This window comes from Trichosurus vulpecula, chromosome 1 (assembly GCF_011100635.1).
Source record: "Trichosurus vulpecula isolate mTriVul1 chromosome 1, mTriVul1.pri, whole genome shotgun sequence".
Classification (NCBI taxonomy): domain Eukaryota; kingdom Metazoa; phylum Chordata; class Mammalia; order Diprotodontia; family Phalangeridae; genus Trichosurus; species Trichosurus vulpecula.
In genome coordinates, this window is record NC_050573.1 from 498,206,582 (window position 1) to 498,224,257 (window position 17,676).

At 39.6% G+C, this 17,676-nt stretch overlaps 1 protein-coding gene across 2 annotated transcripts in view; it reads right to left on the minus strand.

Annotated features, from left to right (window-relative positions):
• The window catches only part of DENND4C (DENN domain containing 4C), a 135,239-nt gene extending 121,352 nt beyond the window's left edge, over nucleotides 1-13,887 (minus strand). For both annotated transcript variants that reach the window (XM_036739466.1, XM_036739461.1), the window contains exon 1: nucleotides 13,590-13,887. The gene's annotated coding sequence lies outside the window, so the exon portion shown is untranslated. The remainder of the gene's footprint in view (nucleotides 1-13,589) is intronic.
• Between the last annotated feature and the right edge of the window lie 3,789 nt (nucleotides 13,888-17,676).

A 17,676-nucleotide genomic window follows, 5' to 3' on the forward strand; every position in this document is an offset into this window, starting at 1 on the left:
TAATGAAATAGAGGACTTTTATGCATGCCTGATGAAAAAACCAGAGCTGAAGAGAAAATCTGACATTAAAACACAAGACTCAAGAGAAGCATAAAAAATAAACATGAAAGGGATTATAAGGGATTTAATAACATTAAACTGTTTACATTCCTATGTGGGAAGATGTAACTCCTGAGAACTTTATCATTATTAAGGTAGTTAAAAGGAATCTACTATGTAGATAGAGGCACAGGTGAGTCATGAGTCGATCATGTTGGGATGACCTCAAGAAAAGGTGGGAGGGGAGATGAGAAAGAAGATTACACTGGAAGAAGGGGGAAGGAAGAAAATAGGGGAAATTATTTCACATAATAGAGACACACAAGGAAGTTTTTTAATACTGCACAGGTAAATGGGAATGGGGAGGTGAGCAACTCTTGAACCTCCTTCTAGTCTGAACTGGTTCAAAGATAGAAAATACATACATACATACATTCATACACACACATACACACATACACACAACCATCAATAGGGTATAGAAATCTATCTTATCCAACTGTGATGTAGGAGGGGAAAGGACAAGAGAAGAGGGCACGGGGAGGGAAGTAATAAGAGATAAGATAGATTAAGGGAGGCAGAGGTCAAAAGCAAAACAGACTTTTAAGGAGGGACAGGGTAAAAAAAAATAGAAAAATTAAGATAAACAGAAGAAAATAGAATGAAGGGAAATATACTACTAGCAATCATAATTATGAATGTGAATGGGATGAACTCACTCATAAAATGGAAGTGGAAAGCAGAATGGATAGAAAACAGAATCCAACAATATGTTATTGACAAGAAACGCACTTGTAACATAAAGAGAAACACGGAATTAGAAGCTGGAACAGAATCTATTATGCTTCAGCTGATGTAAAAAAGTTAGAGGTAGCAATTATGATCTCAGACAAAGCAAAAGCAAAAACAGACCTAACTAAAAGAGATAATGAGGGAATTTTGCTAAAAGGCACCATAGACAACGAAGTAATATCAATATTAAACATATATGCACCAAACAGCATGGCATCCAAACTCTTAAAGGAAAAGTTAAATGAATTACAGGAAGAAACTGACAGTAAAACAATGCTGGAGGGGAGTGGGGTTGAGACTTCAAATTTCCCTTCTCAAAGCTAGATAAATCTAAACATAAAATAAACAAGAAAATTAAGGAGATAAATAGAATTTTAGAAAAGTTAGCCATAATAGACCTCTGGAGAAAACTGAATGGGAATACTGATCATGTATTAGGGCATAAAAATGTCACAAACAAATAAAGAGAAGTGGAGAATGCACCCTTTTCAGACCAAAATTTAAAAATTACATTCAAAAAAGGGCTATGGAAACACAAATTAAAAACTGGAAACTAAATAACCTAATTTTTAAAATGAGTGAGTCAAAGAACAAATTGGAAACAATAAATAATTTCATCAAATATGAAATATTTGTGAATGAATGAAATAATGACAACAATGACTCAACATACCACAATTTGAGGGATGCAGCCAAAGCAACACTTAGGGGAAAATTTTTATTTCTAAAGGCTTACATTGATAAAAGAGAGAGAGAGAGACAGAGACAGAGACAGAGACAGAGATCAATGAATTGGGCTGTTACTGAAAAAAAAAAAAAAGAAAACAACAAATTAAAATTCCCAAACACCAAAACAGAAATCCTGAAAAATTAAAGGAGAGATTAATAAAATTGAAAATTAAAAAAACAAACATTGAACTAATAAATAAAACTAGGGGCTGGTTTTATGAAAAAAAATAAACCACTGGTTAATTTGATTTTTAAAAAAGACAAAAACAAATTACCAGTATCAAAAATGAAAAGGGTGAATGGACCACCAATGAAGATGAAATTAAAGCAATTATTACAAGCTATTTTACCCAATTATATGCCAATAAAACAGACAATATAAGTGAAATGGACTAATATTTACACAGATAGAAACTGCCCAGATTAAAAGAAGAGGAAACAGAATATTTAAATAACCCAATCTTAGGGAAAAAAAAAATATGAGTTAACCAGGCCCACTACAAATTTAAGCTTACTTCAACTGAGCCTCCGGAAGTGCACAGAAATCCTTTTGCTCATCTCTTCACTATTATTTTATTCTCTACAACAGTTGTTGTTTTTCTTCTTAAACCCTAAAACTTCACTCCCTTCCTCCCTCACTCAATGCTTTTCATCTCCTCATACCATCTCCTCTGGGGTCATTATAAGGATGAAGACCTTCTCCCTACTGGAACCTTAGATTCTGACCCTGGAGCAACTCTGGGTTCAGAGAGGCCAAATGTGGCCTTATGTTCATTTCCACACCATGTATAGCCTACTGCAACCTCTACCTACCCTTTCCCCCTCCCTTTTATGTGTAATCATCTGTCATTTGAATGTAAATTCCTTGACAGCAGAGACTGTCTTGCTTGTACATATTTATATGTACAGAATTGAACACAGTGCCATATAGCAAGCTCTTGAAAAAGTTCTATCTATCTACTAAAAAGCCTGTGGCCTTCAACTCACCTCCTAGGCTCCTCTTACTGTATCCATGTTCTCATTTATCCTCATCTCCTTTTCTCCAGTTCTTAACTATCATTCTCTCTACTTTAAGATGACAAAGTCTTTCTATCTGTTCTCTCCATCTTAATAAACCATTTCCATTACAATCTTGCTCAATTTATCATTCCCTCTTTTCCTCTCTGCTGGTCTCTTTCCCTTAACCTACAAACATGCTGTGTTTCCCCTCTAAAATACCCTCTGAAAAATCCCTCACTGTCTTCCTTATTTTCAATGGTTTGGAAAGAGCACTCCACGCTCACTTCTCTACTATTTCCCATCCATTAATTTGACTGTTTGAAATCAGTCTTCTGATCCCACCAGCATTCTACTGAAACTGTTTCCTCCAAAGCCGATAATGACCTTCATCACTAAATCTAACAACCATTTTCTCTGCCTTTATCATCCATGCCCTTTCTGCATTTGCCACTGTACACTGACCTCTCTCAATAGCTTCCCTTCTTTCTGCTTCTAACACTGTAATGATAACAACAACAATAACAATAACAGCTAACATTTATATCTAGTGCCTGGCTCTCTTCATGGTTCTCCTGCCTCAGACATTTCCCATCTTTGCTGCCTCTTAAAATTGGGTGGCCCACTTGCAACCTAATCTACTCAAAAACCTCTAACACCCTATCTAGTGAAAGAAAGCGCAAATTCCTAATCCTGGCATTCAAGGTCTTCTATATAATCTATCTTTAACCTTCTTTTCCAGGCATTAACTCCTGCTACTCCCCTTTAAGTACACACCACAATCCAGTCAAACTGGATCGTTCACTAACCCCTCCGTTCCCCATTGTTCATGTTGCCATATCCCAAATCCATACCTTTGTTCACACCACGCCCCCAGGCTTAGAATACATTTCTCTAGTCATCTCCAAGTCAAAATGGTGACGTAGTGAATTAACAGTTGTGAAATCATAACATCTCTGAGCCTCAGTTAGCTCATTTGCAAAATGAGATAATGGATGTAATTTGCAAGTCTTAAAATACTGTACAAATAATAATATTAATAATATCAGTCACTGTCTTGTGTCAAGTCCCAACTTGGGTGCTACTTCCTTCCACTCAGCCTTCCCACTTTAGTGGTTCCTAAAGGAAAAAATATGGCTTTTGCCATTGCCCTGTTCCCTCCCCTTCAGAAGGGGTTTTGTTCTTTTCCCACCTTTAGTGCACCTTTCCCTCTTCCATGCTGCCTGGTGCTTTTAGGGGGAGATTTCTGGCATCTCCTCTTCCTTTTGTCCTGCTGTTATAAAAATGCAACTTCTGTATAGATTGGGAACTCTTTAAATTCCATGTGCATGTTCATTTCTCTTGTAATAAATCTAGTTTTCACCTAAGTTTTGTAAAGTTGCAATTGCCTATTAACAGACTTGAACCCAGATCTTTCTAGCTTCAAGGTCAGTCCTCTAACCATAATGCCACAATACCGTTCCAGATTTTACTGATAAAGAAACTTGTTCATATCCCTAAGACATTATTTTCTTTCAAATGATACAATGTTTATAAAGAGCTTAGCACCCACCGCAGGCACTTTTTTAAAAAAATGCTCACTCCTTTCCCCTTCCTTAAGGATTTCAGCACCTGGCTCAGAGCCTCCCTCCCTATCTCTGCTTTTATACTATACCATACATACTTATGTTCCTTCAGAAACACAAACATCTCCCAGTTCTTCAACCTGCTCAAATCCCATGACCAATGAAGTGGTTCTTCTCAACAAGGCAAACTCCTCTACAAGTACTCTCAATCCCATCTCCCCCACTTTCCAGCAGATTACCCCCTCAATTATCTCTCCCCACAAATCTATTCTTCAGTTTGTTTGTATCTACAGGTTCCTCTCCTATAAACATGTTCAACAAATCTCATCCTTGAAAAACCTTACCATCCCCTCACAATATCCCAGTATTTCTCCTTTTCATAGTTAAACTCTTAGAAAAAGCTGTTCTCCCTGATTTCCTCCACTTCTTCTCCTTTCATTCATTTCTCAACTCTTTGTAATCTGGTTTAGAAACCTCAATGGAAATTGCTCCCTAATTGATTTTAGGGATGATCTTAACTGATAAATCTGATAATCTTTCCTTAATCCTCTTCTCTCTGTAGCCTTTGAGACTGCTAACTACCCTCTCAAGCAGATATTCTTTCTTTTCTGGATTTCCTTGACACTTCTCTTACCTGCCTATTTTCTCAGTCTTCTTTGCTGGCTCATTATCCATATCATTCTCCCTAATTGTAGACACATACCCCAAAACTGCTACTGAGAATTCTTATCCTTTCCCTCTACACTCTCTCTCATGGATGCAATTATCTCTATAAAGATGACTCTAGATGAATATACTCAGCCTCAAGTTCTCTCCTGACAACCAGTTCACATTATCACAAATTACCCATTAGATATCTCAAACTAGATGTCCCATTGACATCTATCTCAAACTCAACCTTTCCAAAACAAATCATTATGTTTCCTTTCCAAAGGTAAGCCTCTTCTGAACTTTCTTGTCTCTATTGAAGGCATTACCATCTTTCCAGTCTCCTAGATTCACAGCTTCAAAATATTCCTCAACTTCTCATTCACTCTCTTACCCAACTTATCTATTCAGTTGGCAAATCTTTCTGTTTGTATCTCTATTACATCTCCTTTCTGTTCCCTTTTAACTTCTCATACAGCCACCATCCTTACTTCGGTCTTTTAAACTTCAAGTCCTCACCACTTGTTCCTACATTTATTTATACAGAGAGCCTCTTAACTGATCTCTCAACCTCAAGTGTCTCCCATCTCCAAAATATCCTCCAGAAAGGCCAAGCTAATTTTCCTTAAGTCTCCAATGCCTGGAATATACAACTTCCACCCTTTCACTTCACACATACTTCCCCTTCTACATTAGTGATTCTTAAACTTTTTGTCTCTGTACCCCTTTACATTCTTATTGAGGACCCCAAAGTACTTATTTGTGAGGGTTATATTTATTGATGTTTACCATATTAAAAATTCAAACTACTTATTTAACTTTATGGATTCATTTTAAAATAATAACTCATTACATGTTAACATACATTTATGAAAAATAACCATATTTTCCAAAACAAGCAAAATTTGGACTGAAGAAGTTTTTAAATTTTTTGTTTTATATTTTTGCAAATCATTTTAATGTCTAGCTTAGTAGAAGACTGCTGGACTCACTTACTTCTGCACTTAATCTGTTGCAAAATGGTATTCTGGTTGACAGATGTCAAGAAAATCTGGCCTCTTAGATAAATAGTTGGACGGCAGAAGTATTTTGATAGCCTTATTCTTCTTTGATACTACATCAAAACTTGACAAGTGGTAGTTTCTTAAAGATTAGTTGCAATGTGGAATCTGAAATCATATCAATGAACTTTCTATACTGTTACATTAAAATCCATTAGTCTATCTTGCAATCTGAATAGACCTTTTACCTATGCATGACTTCTCAACATCATGCATTAGTCATCTGGAAACTACTGGTTCACTGAGTTGTGCAAATTTTCCAAATGCTGAAAATATTGCACTATACAATATTTTAAAAAATAAAACTCATTAACACCACCAACAATCTCCTCAGAAAAGTTTTGGGAAAGTGTTGGGAAACTGTCAAGGTCACAGTGGCAAATGCAAGTTTTCTAAAATTCTAATTTTTCCTTGAGAGCTCTATTTTTATCAATTGCAACAAATACCGTGTTTTCCCTGAAGTGACACATTCACTTTTGAGAAAACATTTGCTAAATACCTAAGTTTGAAAAGGCATAGTATGTCTGTTCTTTCAAGTAAAAATGGTATTTCATGAAAAATCTGCTAGATCAGCTTGCAACTGAAAAATCACAATAGTAATTTTCATAGCACTTTTCATAGTGACTTCCCATAGTACTTTGGTATATAGCAGAAATGTTTTATGCAAACATTCCCATATCACAGAGAATATTTAAAAGATGTCCCCAAGGCAACAGATCTAATAAAATTAATGATTTTTATTGCTTTATGAAGGACACCCTTAAGTGGCACCATGCATGGTGGTGAGGAACACAATGTGGACTAGTACACTTTGGTGCCACTGCCATGATTCATGTTAAGGAGCCAGCAGTTTTACCCACCACTGACTTTTGTTGTATCATTGGTGCAAATGTCAACACAGTTGTTCTGGGATAAATCACGAGATTCAAAAAAGTTTTTTAACACTTTAAACATTTAAATTTAAACTTTAAACATTTCAGCATCACTTGTTTTTGTTGCTAAGGATCTGCATAAAAAAATTTTTCTTGATGATTAATTGGTGCTAATACCAGACAAACAGCAAATCCAACCACATCTGTGGATTGGTAAGGCAGAAGTATAATTCTGAAGACGAGATAATAATCCAGTCTTCTGTCTGCAGTTAAATCTTGAATTCTTAAGTCATGTAATTTCTGGAAAACTCCACTCTATACTCAGGAGAGAATGAGAGGAAAAAGGGTAAATAATAAATAATATTTTAGTACTATTATGAAAATAGTTTTGACCTCACAGACCACCCTTGAAAAGGCCTTGAGGCTAGGGGGTGGGGTGTCACTTTTGAGAAATGCTGCTCTACATGAAGGCTTTCCCCTAAAACTACCTTGTATTCATTCTTTATATACTGGAATATGCACATCTGGAGTCCACTAGTAGAATGTAAGCTCCTTGAGGACAAGGGCAGCTTCATAAGTAAAAAATTGCTTGTTGATTAATTATCAATAGAAGCCTGCAGGACAATGAGGTATACACAGTGAAGAAAGCTCTAAAATAGGGAGAGTAAGGAGATCTATGATATCTCACAAAACACAATGGGGAAGTGGGAGAGGGGATTGGTGAATAAGACAAACATTTCTCTTTTAACCAGAAGGTCAAAAAGTAGGCTAATCCATAAGAATTAAAAAGTAAAAACAAAAAACCTAAAACCAAGAATTAAGGCTATAGGTCTCTCTACTATACTATACATGCTGTCCAACTAAAAGATAGTCAAAGATGCTTTATTAACAGTTCCTAGAGAGCTGGTTTAAAAATCAGTTTTTTCATTTCTTTACAGTAAAACTTTACAGGTAGTTTGTTTTGATTTCTGTTTAATCTTTAATTAATGGTGACTCCCCAACACCTAAGTTTTAAATAGCTCTGCTCTTCTCTGTCAAGTACTTAAAAGATTTCAAGGACTTTTTTTTTTAAGCTTCATTATATACAGTGGAAAAAACACTGGCTCTGAAATGAGATGTACTGAGTTCAAATCCCACCTCTAGTACTTATTACCTGTGTGACACTACCTGGGCTAGTCTCAATCTCCCTGGACCTCAATTTCTTCTTCTGTAAAATGGCCCACATGGACCAGCTAGCCTCTGAGATTTCTTCTAGCAATAGGATCAGGGGATCTTAACTTTTTTGGTGTCATGAACTCCTCTGGCTGTCTGGTGATACCCACCAACCCCAAGGTCTGTCATACTGTAGAAAGGAAAACCAAAATCACTCTAATCTAGTAATGAGTAACAACTATAGAAAATTCAAAATAGTAATTAGGAAACAATATTTTGAGATATGAGCAACTGTAATGTAATACAAAAATACTTGATTTCTACTGGTGACAAAGTCACCAGTTTTGCTAATACTACTGTGGTTTGTTACCTAAGTTCAAAATTGAAGGCAATGATAAACTTCTGTTACAGGTGAGTGAAAATAAAGATATAACTTTTTTTCTCATACAACATCAAAGACCTCCTGAAATCTATCCACAAATCCCCTGAAGATCCATGGACCCCAGGTTAAGAACACCTATTCTAGATCTAGGCTCTTATGAATCCTGAAAGTTAAAGATGATTTGTTTTAAAATTCTGAATTTTCCTACAACAGAGTTTCTTAAAGCAAGATACACTATTGATAGTGGTTGAAGTTCCTAATTTTTTAAAATTCTGAAAAATTTAAAAAGCAAAACATCTCATAATATTTAAATTCTCAAGTAATCTTATAAAGTAGGTAAGGATTATTTATCTTCCCATTCTGATGTTCAGTTAACAATTACAGAAATTTATAAAACAATCTAAAGAACAAATCAGTAAGAAGGGAATAGTGAATTCCTGTTTCCTCACTTTTCCTTACTGCATTCAACTCAATTCAACAAACTATTAAAAGTCTACACTAAGTACAAGATGCCAAGCTAGCAATTAAGGATACAAAAATTTTAAAATGAACAGTCCAAGCTCTCAAGAAGTTTACATTTAACTGAGGAGATACTGCAAGAGACAACTATATCAATCAATCAATAAACATTTATTAAGGGTTTACTATATGCCAGGCATTGTACTTTGCACTATTGAGACAAAAAGACAATGACTGCCCTCAAGAAGCTTGCAAAGGAGGAGACAACAAGCAAACCAATACATGCAAAGCAAGCTATACACAAGATAAATAGGAAATAGTTAACAGTCGGAAGGCGATAATGACACTATTAATAACAACATTTATATACACTGTGCCAGGCACTGGGCTAAGTGCTTTACAATTATTATCTTGTTTGATCCTCACAACAACCCTGGGAAGTAGATGCTATTATTATCCCATTTTACATTGGGGAAACTGAGGCAAAGAGTGGTTTAAGTGACTTGCCTCAGAGTCATATAGCTATTAAGTATCTCTGGTCACATTTGAACTTAGGTCTTCCTGACTCCAAGTCAAACACTCTATCCACTGTGCAACCTAGCTGCCTAGAGTTAAGAGGGGTTGGAAAAGGCTTCCAGTAGAAGATGTAACTTTAGATGGGACTTAACGGAACCCAGGGAGGTCAGTAGGCAGACTGGAGGAGAAAGATCATTCCTGGCATGGGGAAAGCCAAGGAGAATTCAAGGAGTTGAGAGACGGGGTGTCTTGTTTGTGGAATAGCCAGGAGGCCAGTGTCACTGGATGGAAGAACATGTGGTGGAGAAGCTATAAGACTAGAAAGGTAGGAGGACTAGGTTTTGAATGCTAAACAGAGTATTTTATATTTGCTCCCAGAGACAATAGGAAGCCATACAAGTTGGGGGGAAGGGGGAGATCAGGGAGGAGAGAAGACTGCCATGTTCCTCCCTGCATTTTAGGAAAATCATTTCAGTGACTGACTAGAGGATGGAGTGAAGTAATAATAGACTTGAAACAAACAGACCCACAAGCTGGCTGTTGCAATGATCCAGACGTGAGATGATGAGGCCCTGAACCAAGTGTGGTAATGTCAGATTAATTTGAAGAAGAGTACAACTAACTTGGGAAATGAAAAAGAAGGGTCAGAGAAAAGTTTCAAAGACAAGGCGGTGCCTCAGTCTTGACAGAAAATAAGGATTCTTCTGAAAGACAGAAATAAGGGAGTAAATTAACAAGAAAAAAGAATAGCTTCTGTGAATGCATGGAAGAAGGTAGTGTTATGTTCGAAAAACAGCTAGTTCCATTTGAATGTAACAAAGAATACATGAAGGGGACAAATGTGAAATAAGCCTAGAAAGATTAAGTTGGAAACATCTTGAAGGGTCTTTAATGCCAGACTGAAGGGTATGGCGATAAGGAGCCATGGAATGTTTTTCACCAGGACAGCAGCACAGTCAGATCTGTGCCTTTGGAAGATCATTTTAGCTGCTGCCTAGGGGCCAGATTGGAGAGGGCAAAAACTGGGAAAAAAGCCAGCAAGAGGCTATGACAATAGTCCAAGGGAAAGGTGATAAGGGTGGTGGACTTGTTGAATGGAGTGAATAGGGATCATACATCTAGAACTGGATCTAACCCAACCTCCTCCTTTTACAGTTGAGGAAGCTGAAACCTAGTGTATTTATTAGTAGTAATAATATTTATAGTGATTTAAGGTATAAGAAGCTCTCTTCACATACCACCTCATTTGATCTTCCGAAGTAGGTGCTTTCATCCTCATTTTACAGAGGACAGGGCAACACAACTACTAGGTCTCTGAGGCAGGCTTCAAACATTTGAAGTTTCCCTGATTCCAAGTCCAGCATTCTATCCACTAAAGTCGTACAGGTGGTAAACCTTAAAGGTGGGATACAAAAGATGTTGAAGACGTAGGATCAAGAGGGGCATATAGAAAGGGTAAAAGTAAACAAGAATGACTCAAGTTATACACGTAAGAAACCAGGAGAATAAGGTCATCAAGTCACACATGTATCCTTGAAGGTTTCCAATTGATGACATTCTACTTTAAGTACAACATTATGAACTATATATGAATTATATACTACACAACTGGACCACAAAAAGAAGTTTACAAATTAGCTGACTTCTTTTATACTAGATGTTAAATTTCAAATAACATCCTAAAATTAAAATGATTTTGGAATTTCCTATCACCTGATGCTGAAGGACACAGGTCAACCATTTTTGACATTGTTGTATTTTTTTTCATCAAAGCACAAGATTTGATCTGTGATATCTGAATTTATATACTAACCAGTTCTCAAGCCAGGGTTCTACATTTTAAACAAGTCTACATCTACCTAGGACGTTAATCCAATTAATTTCTAATTCATTGTTTGAAAGGTATGATTTATATTCCCTTCATAAATAGTTGCACTACAGTAAGTACAGAAAAACTTAAGCAGAATTCACAAAATTGAACTTTTCCACACAAGCAGCCATTCTATTTTACAGATTAGAAAGACCAACTGAGACAACATGCCTCTGACTCAGCAGCTTTTTTTCCCCTATATAGCATACACTTAAGACACACTGGTTGTACAGTACATGCAAAACCAATATTTATTCTGGCAGAAGGAAAACCCAACATAAATGTGATGTTTCCATCTTAACTGAAAGATATCTAGAGATCAGAGATGACTTGCAAAATGTTTTTATTTTACAAATTACCTTTTATTCCAAAATACTTAATGCATATCTTTTCCAAAAAGCAAAGTTTCAAGAACACTTCCACACTCCCACTCCACTGCTAAAAGCTCAAGTTTGCAATACATACAGTGGTTTACATATTAAACAGAAGCAAATGACTCCAACACCAAACTGCTTCCCACGTTTCTAACAGCACAGTTTTTATATTATCCAGGACAACTCTGAACTGCTTAAGCAAGTACTAAAACCAAGGTTCATTTGCTATATGAGCCAGTCAGCAAAGAGCAATTCTATGATACAACAGACTGCACCCATTAATCCTAGCCAGGCATTTTGCAAACTTGTGACCTTGGGCAAAAAACCTGATGGAAAAAGTATAGATGGGTTTTCTTCAACCAATCAAGACTAGGGGAAAAAAATCAAATAGACAAGTAGTAGAGTTTTCAAGCATGAGGGACAACTGAGTGGTATAATTCAAACAGTAAATATAATTCTGATTTCAAAGTGTCACAAGTCATGTTTGATTCTTTGACATACATAAACAGATCACAGTTAAACTGCTAAAGTTTCTCATAGCTATAAACCTCCTTCCATAAAACAGCTCAGAAGTGTCTCCCTCGTTTCAACGAGTATCTCAGTGCCTAAACTCCAAGTACTGCACTAAGTATGTGGGCGGTTGGGTAGCACTGAGAATGAAGTCAGTAAGGCCTGAGCTCAAATTGGGTTTCAGACACTATTAGTTGTGTGACCCTGAGCTAGTCACTTAACCCTGTTTCTTCATCTGTAAAAAGAACCACTCCATAATCTTTGCAAAAAAAACAACACGCAAAGCAAAAACATACGGAGTTAGGAAAGGCCAGACAAGTCCAAAAACGACTAAATAAACGCTAAGCACCAATGACACAAAGAAAGGCAAGAAACAGTTCCAGCTCCAAAGGAGTTCAAGGTCTAACAGAGCCATGGCATAGCACACAATAACACAATCAAGGATCTGTCCACTACCTGCCCTAAACTAGCTCTAATTCTCCCTCCCCCCCCCAAAATATTCCTTCATCTTCTAAAGAGAGAAAGGAAAGTCCAACTCCTAGGACAAGTTAGGAAAGAAAAACACTTTAGAGGGAATGGTACAAAACAAAGTAGATTTAATCCCTCATCCTGGGCCAGCTCTGACAGTTTTCTCTTTAGAGCAAAAGTGAAACAGTGAAAGAGTCATGCCGAAAAACACTACCTTTCACAAACTTTCCATCGCATTTGCATAAGAAACCACTACTAATAACAACAGCTTGCGTAAAGTACCAATCCCATCACCGATCCACAGCAGGAGAAGACCCCGGAGGCCGTCTCATTTTACCGGTGACAAAATTTAGGTCTAAGGAGGTTAAGGTCACCCAGATAGCTAATCTACTTCTTTCGATCCTTAAGACAACTTTGTCAGTATAACAGTACCCATTTTACTGGAGACTACAAATGATTAAGTATAAAGGTTCGGCGCCTTTTTCTCAATACCAAGCAGTAAAAAGATGATGGAAATAAATTTTCCCAGTTTTTCTGGCTAAAAGGAAGAATGGTCTGAAGGGGGCGGGGCTTCTTGAGAGCAAAAGACCTTACCTGCCTAACCCCACAAAAAAGTTTGTAGTTTTTAATTAAAAAAAATTATAGTTGGCATGGATTTGTTATATATCTCTATTCGCTTTTTAATATGCCCAGAGTGGGATAGGACCGAGGTACCCCCTTTGCACTACGAAGCCCTAGAAACGAGATCCAGGAAGAAGGCCTTCTCTGTACTTACCTGCAACACCTTTCCCTAAAAAAAACACGCGCGCAGACACGGAACCTTGCACCGCACCCGGCCGCCACCGAGCTAGGGCGAGGCCGCCTTCTCGCAAATCAGTTTCTCCACCTCCACCCACCCACCCACCCCATCCCTAGCCGCGGGGGTTCGGGGAAGAGCAGGCCAGAGCGCGGAGGCCCTCCTACCCCCGGTAGGAGCACGGCTTCGCACGCCCGGCCGGCTGCGGGGTCTCCCCGCGACCCCTCCCCCTCTCCCCAGAAGCCAAGCGGGGAGGACGAGCCTAGGACGCGGCTTCCGCCAGGGTGGCTTCCCTTTCACCTTGGGAGCCGAGCGGGTACGTCGGGCCCTCGGAAGCGCCGGACGGCCGACGACACTCACCCTCCACCTCCAGAGGCTTTCAGTGCGGCACTGACTCGGCCCCCGACGGAGACATAAAAGCCGCGGCTCTTCGGCCTGGGGACCGTCGGCTGCGCCCGGGACTGGCAGCCGCCGCCACCGCCACTGTGGTTACTGCGCCTGCGCTGCGAGGGCTTCGACTCGCGGGGTGCAGCCCCCGGGACCCGAGGGTTCCAGCTGGCAGTGAGGAGCCCAGCCGCGAGTCGGAGAGCCCCAGGCTGCGCTGGAGAGCCGTTTCATTCGCAACCGCCAGTCACGCGACGGGAGACATAGTTCGATCCGTTTATTTCCTTTTTTTTCCCCTTTTCTCCCTGCCTCCCACTTTTCCTACTGCGGGGGCGGAAAGGGGGGGGCGGGGAAAGGAGGGAAAAAGCAAGAGAAAGGAAAGGACTCCGTGGCCACGCCCCCTAGGCGGCCGCGTGGCCGCAGAGAGCTCCTCCCTCGCCCCACCTTCCTCTCCCTTCCCTTCCACCTGAGCCAGGGAAAAGCGTCGGGGGCCGACGCGCGGCCGCGGGAGGGACGTCCCTTCTACGTTCTCCTCCTCTGACGCTACCCTCGCTGTCCTCCCCGCTCTTCTGGTTCCCCGCTCCCGACTCTCCCTCACACGCCCCCGGCGCTTCCCCAAACACTCTTTCCCCCGGCCCACACGCTCTCCCCCTCCCGACGCTCCCCCGCACGCCCCCCCCTGACGTTCCCCCGCACGCTCCTCCCTCCACACGCTCTCCCCCTCCCGACGCTCTCCCTACGCTCCTTTCTCTCCTGACGCTCCCCCCGCCCTCACGGTCTCCCCTCCCTCTGACGCTCCTGACCCCACCGCTACCTGGCCGCGCTGTTCGCGCTAGCTGCCGGGGTAGCGAAGGGGCCTGTGGGTGCCGGATTTGCGCGAGTCCCCGCGTTCCCCAGACTGCCTGGACCGTTCAGTCGCCTTTGTGGCCTCTCTGCCCTGCAGGGCATGCGTGGGTGAAGGAGAGACCCATTCCCCTTTCGGAAAGCTAGGGAAACCTCTTCCAAGGCTTCTCCCAAGGTCACGGTGTGTGTCAAGGGCAGAGCACGGGGCCCCGTGTCCCGAAGGGAAGGTTTCCCGCAGAGGGCAGAAATGGAAATGCTGTAAATGCCGAGGCGGTCATGCAAGATGTCTGAGAAAACCGGCCCGGCCCAGCCCCGGACTGACTCACCCACCTGCGCCCCTGCCCGAGGCTGCTCGCTGGAGACACTGGCCCAGGTGATGCTGGGGAGCGGGGCGGCCCGGACTCCCCCCAACCCTCCCCCAGCCGCGGCCGGTCTATCGGTCCCCATGAAATCAGCCATGACAGAAGCATCCCCAAGAAACGTAGAAAGAATTGGTCTGTCTCTCTCTCCCTCCTCTTATCTTGAAAATGAAGCTCTTTTGAAGCGTGTCCATAGGCAGACACTGCTTTTAGTGTTTTCTTAAAACTTTTTTTTTAACCAGTAAGAAAATACAACATCTAGTTACAGTGAAGAAGTTATGATACTTTGAAGCAGTACTTTGACGTTCAGCGGACGACTAAACTTGAAAAGAAAAAGTATAATTTTTGTCTTTGTATCATTTTTGTCTTAGTGCCTGGCACACAGGAGGTGCATAATAAATTCGAATCAGGTTGAATTGATGAGGATTTCCAGTTCATGTCTAAATTTAAATGTCCTTGTAAAGTTTCAGAACTAGGTAGATGTATGCTCCACTGGATTTGTGTTTTTGTAAAGTAGTGACTTTGCCATACCCTTTCCTAAAGAAATAAAATGTGCATACTGGAAAGCCTTGATAAGTTCCTGGGGACTCATGATGAAACAGGCTACTCACTTCCTGAAACATCATGGACTCATAGTCCAGATAGAGATATAATTTTTTTTCTACATGGCCAATTCAAGAATTTGGTTTTGCTTCTGCTTTCTCAATTAGGGGCACAGGAGTGGGAGATGGAAAATGGATAATCATTTGAAAAAAATTAAAATAGGCCTCTGCAAGAGGGGCATCTGCTTTCTCATTGTGTTATCAGACCACTCTGTAGTGTAGATATTTAACCCTATGTCATCTGGCTGATCTGGAAAGAAAGAGCAACCCTAACTAGTTTTGTACTAGCCTACATCATTTTCTTAACCTCACAGGCAGACACTGAACTATTAAAAGCATATTGTGGAGCAGAGGCATCAAACCCTTGGCAGATGTTTGGACCCAGGACACTTCACAAATGTAACCTGAACCACATTAAAATGTACTTCCTATCTAATTTTAATGCATTGATGTGTATAAAAAAAGAAATGCATAAACTTGGGGTTTTCTAAGACAATATGTGACCTGCAGGGATCCTTATGCAGTTTATTGGCTCCTGTTGCTCTTTTGAGTTTGACTCCACTGTTGTAAAGCATGAGTAATGCATGGCAATAGAAGTAAGACTCAAGGTTAGGTTAGGATTTAATTGCCCTAATCTTAATAGTACTCAATATTTTTATAATGCTTTTAAATACTTTGGTCACATAATGAGAAAACAAAACTCCTTGGAAAAGACCGTAATGTTGGGAAATATTGAAGGCAAAAGGAGAAGAGGATGGCAAAGGATGAGATGGATAGATGGTGTCATGAAAACAACAAGCATGAACTTTGATAGTAAAGAATAGAAGGGCCTAGCTTGCTATGGTCCACGGGGGTCATAAAGAGTTGGACACAACTGAACAAATGAACATCTCAGTCTTTTACATTTAGATGGAAAGCAGCTAGGGTAGCATAAGCAAACAGGATTTAGAGCTGCAAGGGACATTAGAGGCCATCTAGCCTAAAGCCTTCTTTGTACAAAAGAGGAAACTAAGTTCCAGAGATGTGAGATAACTTAGGAATGTTATTGCAGGACTTCTTGTTCTACTAGTCTAAAATTCACTTTAAAAATCTTTAGATTTTTTTTTTTTACCGGTGAGCTAAGAGTAATGGCTTCTATAAACACGCCTCTATGAAAACTGAATTTTCTTTTTCCATCTTTGTCCCACAGAAATGACAAATAAACAATGATATCTATATTTCTATGCCCCTTGACTGACCAATTATCTTTTTAAGGTAAAGGATTTATAGAATTGTTCAGATTTACATCAGTATTTTCAATCGTGCTGTGTGTTTATGGGTAACAAAATTTTCTACATGATTCCATAAAGTAAGCACATCTGTATTTGGCCTTTCTTTTAAGCTCTTCGAAGCACTCCAGACGGAAAAGAAAACTCTCCTTAAGACAGTTTTCCCAATTATGATTGGGGGCCCCACTTCCTCCCCTAGTGATGGAGAGAGCAAGAGGCAGTGGCCCAGATTATTGGATATTTTTAGTACAACAACCCACAAAAATGAAACTACTTTTTTCCATTGAAAATGAACTTCAAATCAAAGTCACCAAAATCAGGACTAAGGCACACAACAAACTCAATCTAATAGATACTAAAATTAATACTGTGATTATTTAATAGACTACCAAAAAAGGTCAGCTCACATGTAATCTTAACGGATTCAATCTGCCCCCTCCACTATCAATCAGTTTAAGTGCCCAAGGCACTTTAAGTAAATTACACTGGTCATTGCATTTGAATTTGAAATGTGTGAATTCAAAACTGAATAATCTTTGTGGAATTAAAACAACCATAATATCTGTCATAATTCTCAACTGTCATTCATTTTGCTAAATAGTTTCCCCCCAGGTAGCAACTTTAAAAACTTGAAATAGCTCTAAATTGATCATAGATAATCATTAAAAATTTTCATATGCTTACAAACATGGCCAGATCGCTCCCATCCTTGTGTTTAAAAAAAACCTTAATTTGATCCTATCATTCCCTTCAAGCTTCTATTCTGTATCTCTCCTTTTTAGCAGTCAAACTTCTAGAAAAATCTATAATTTGCACTTCCATTTTATCAACTCACATTAACTTCTCATACCTTTGCAATGTAGCTTCTAGTCTTATTCAACTGAAACTGCTCTCTTCAAGATTGCCAATTGTCTATTAATTGCTAAATTCAGTGGCCTTTTCTCAGTCCTTAAATTTTATTTAACCTCTCTGTAGCATTTGATACTGTTGA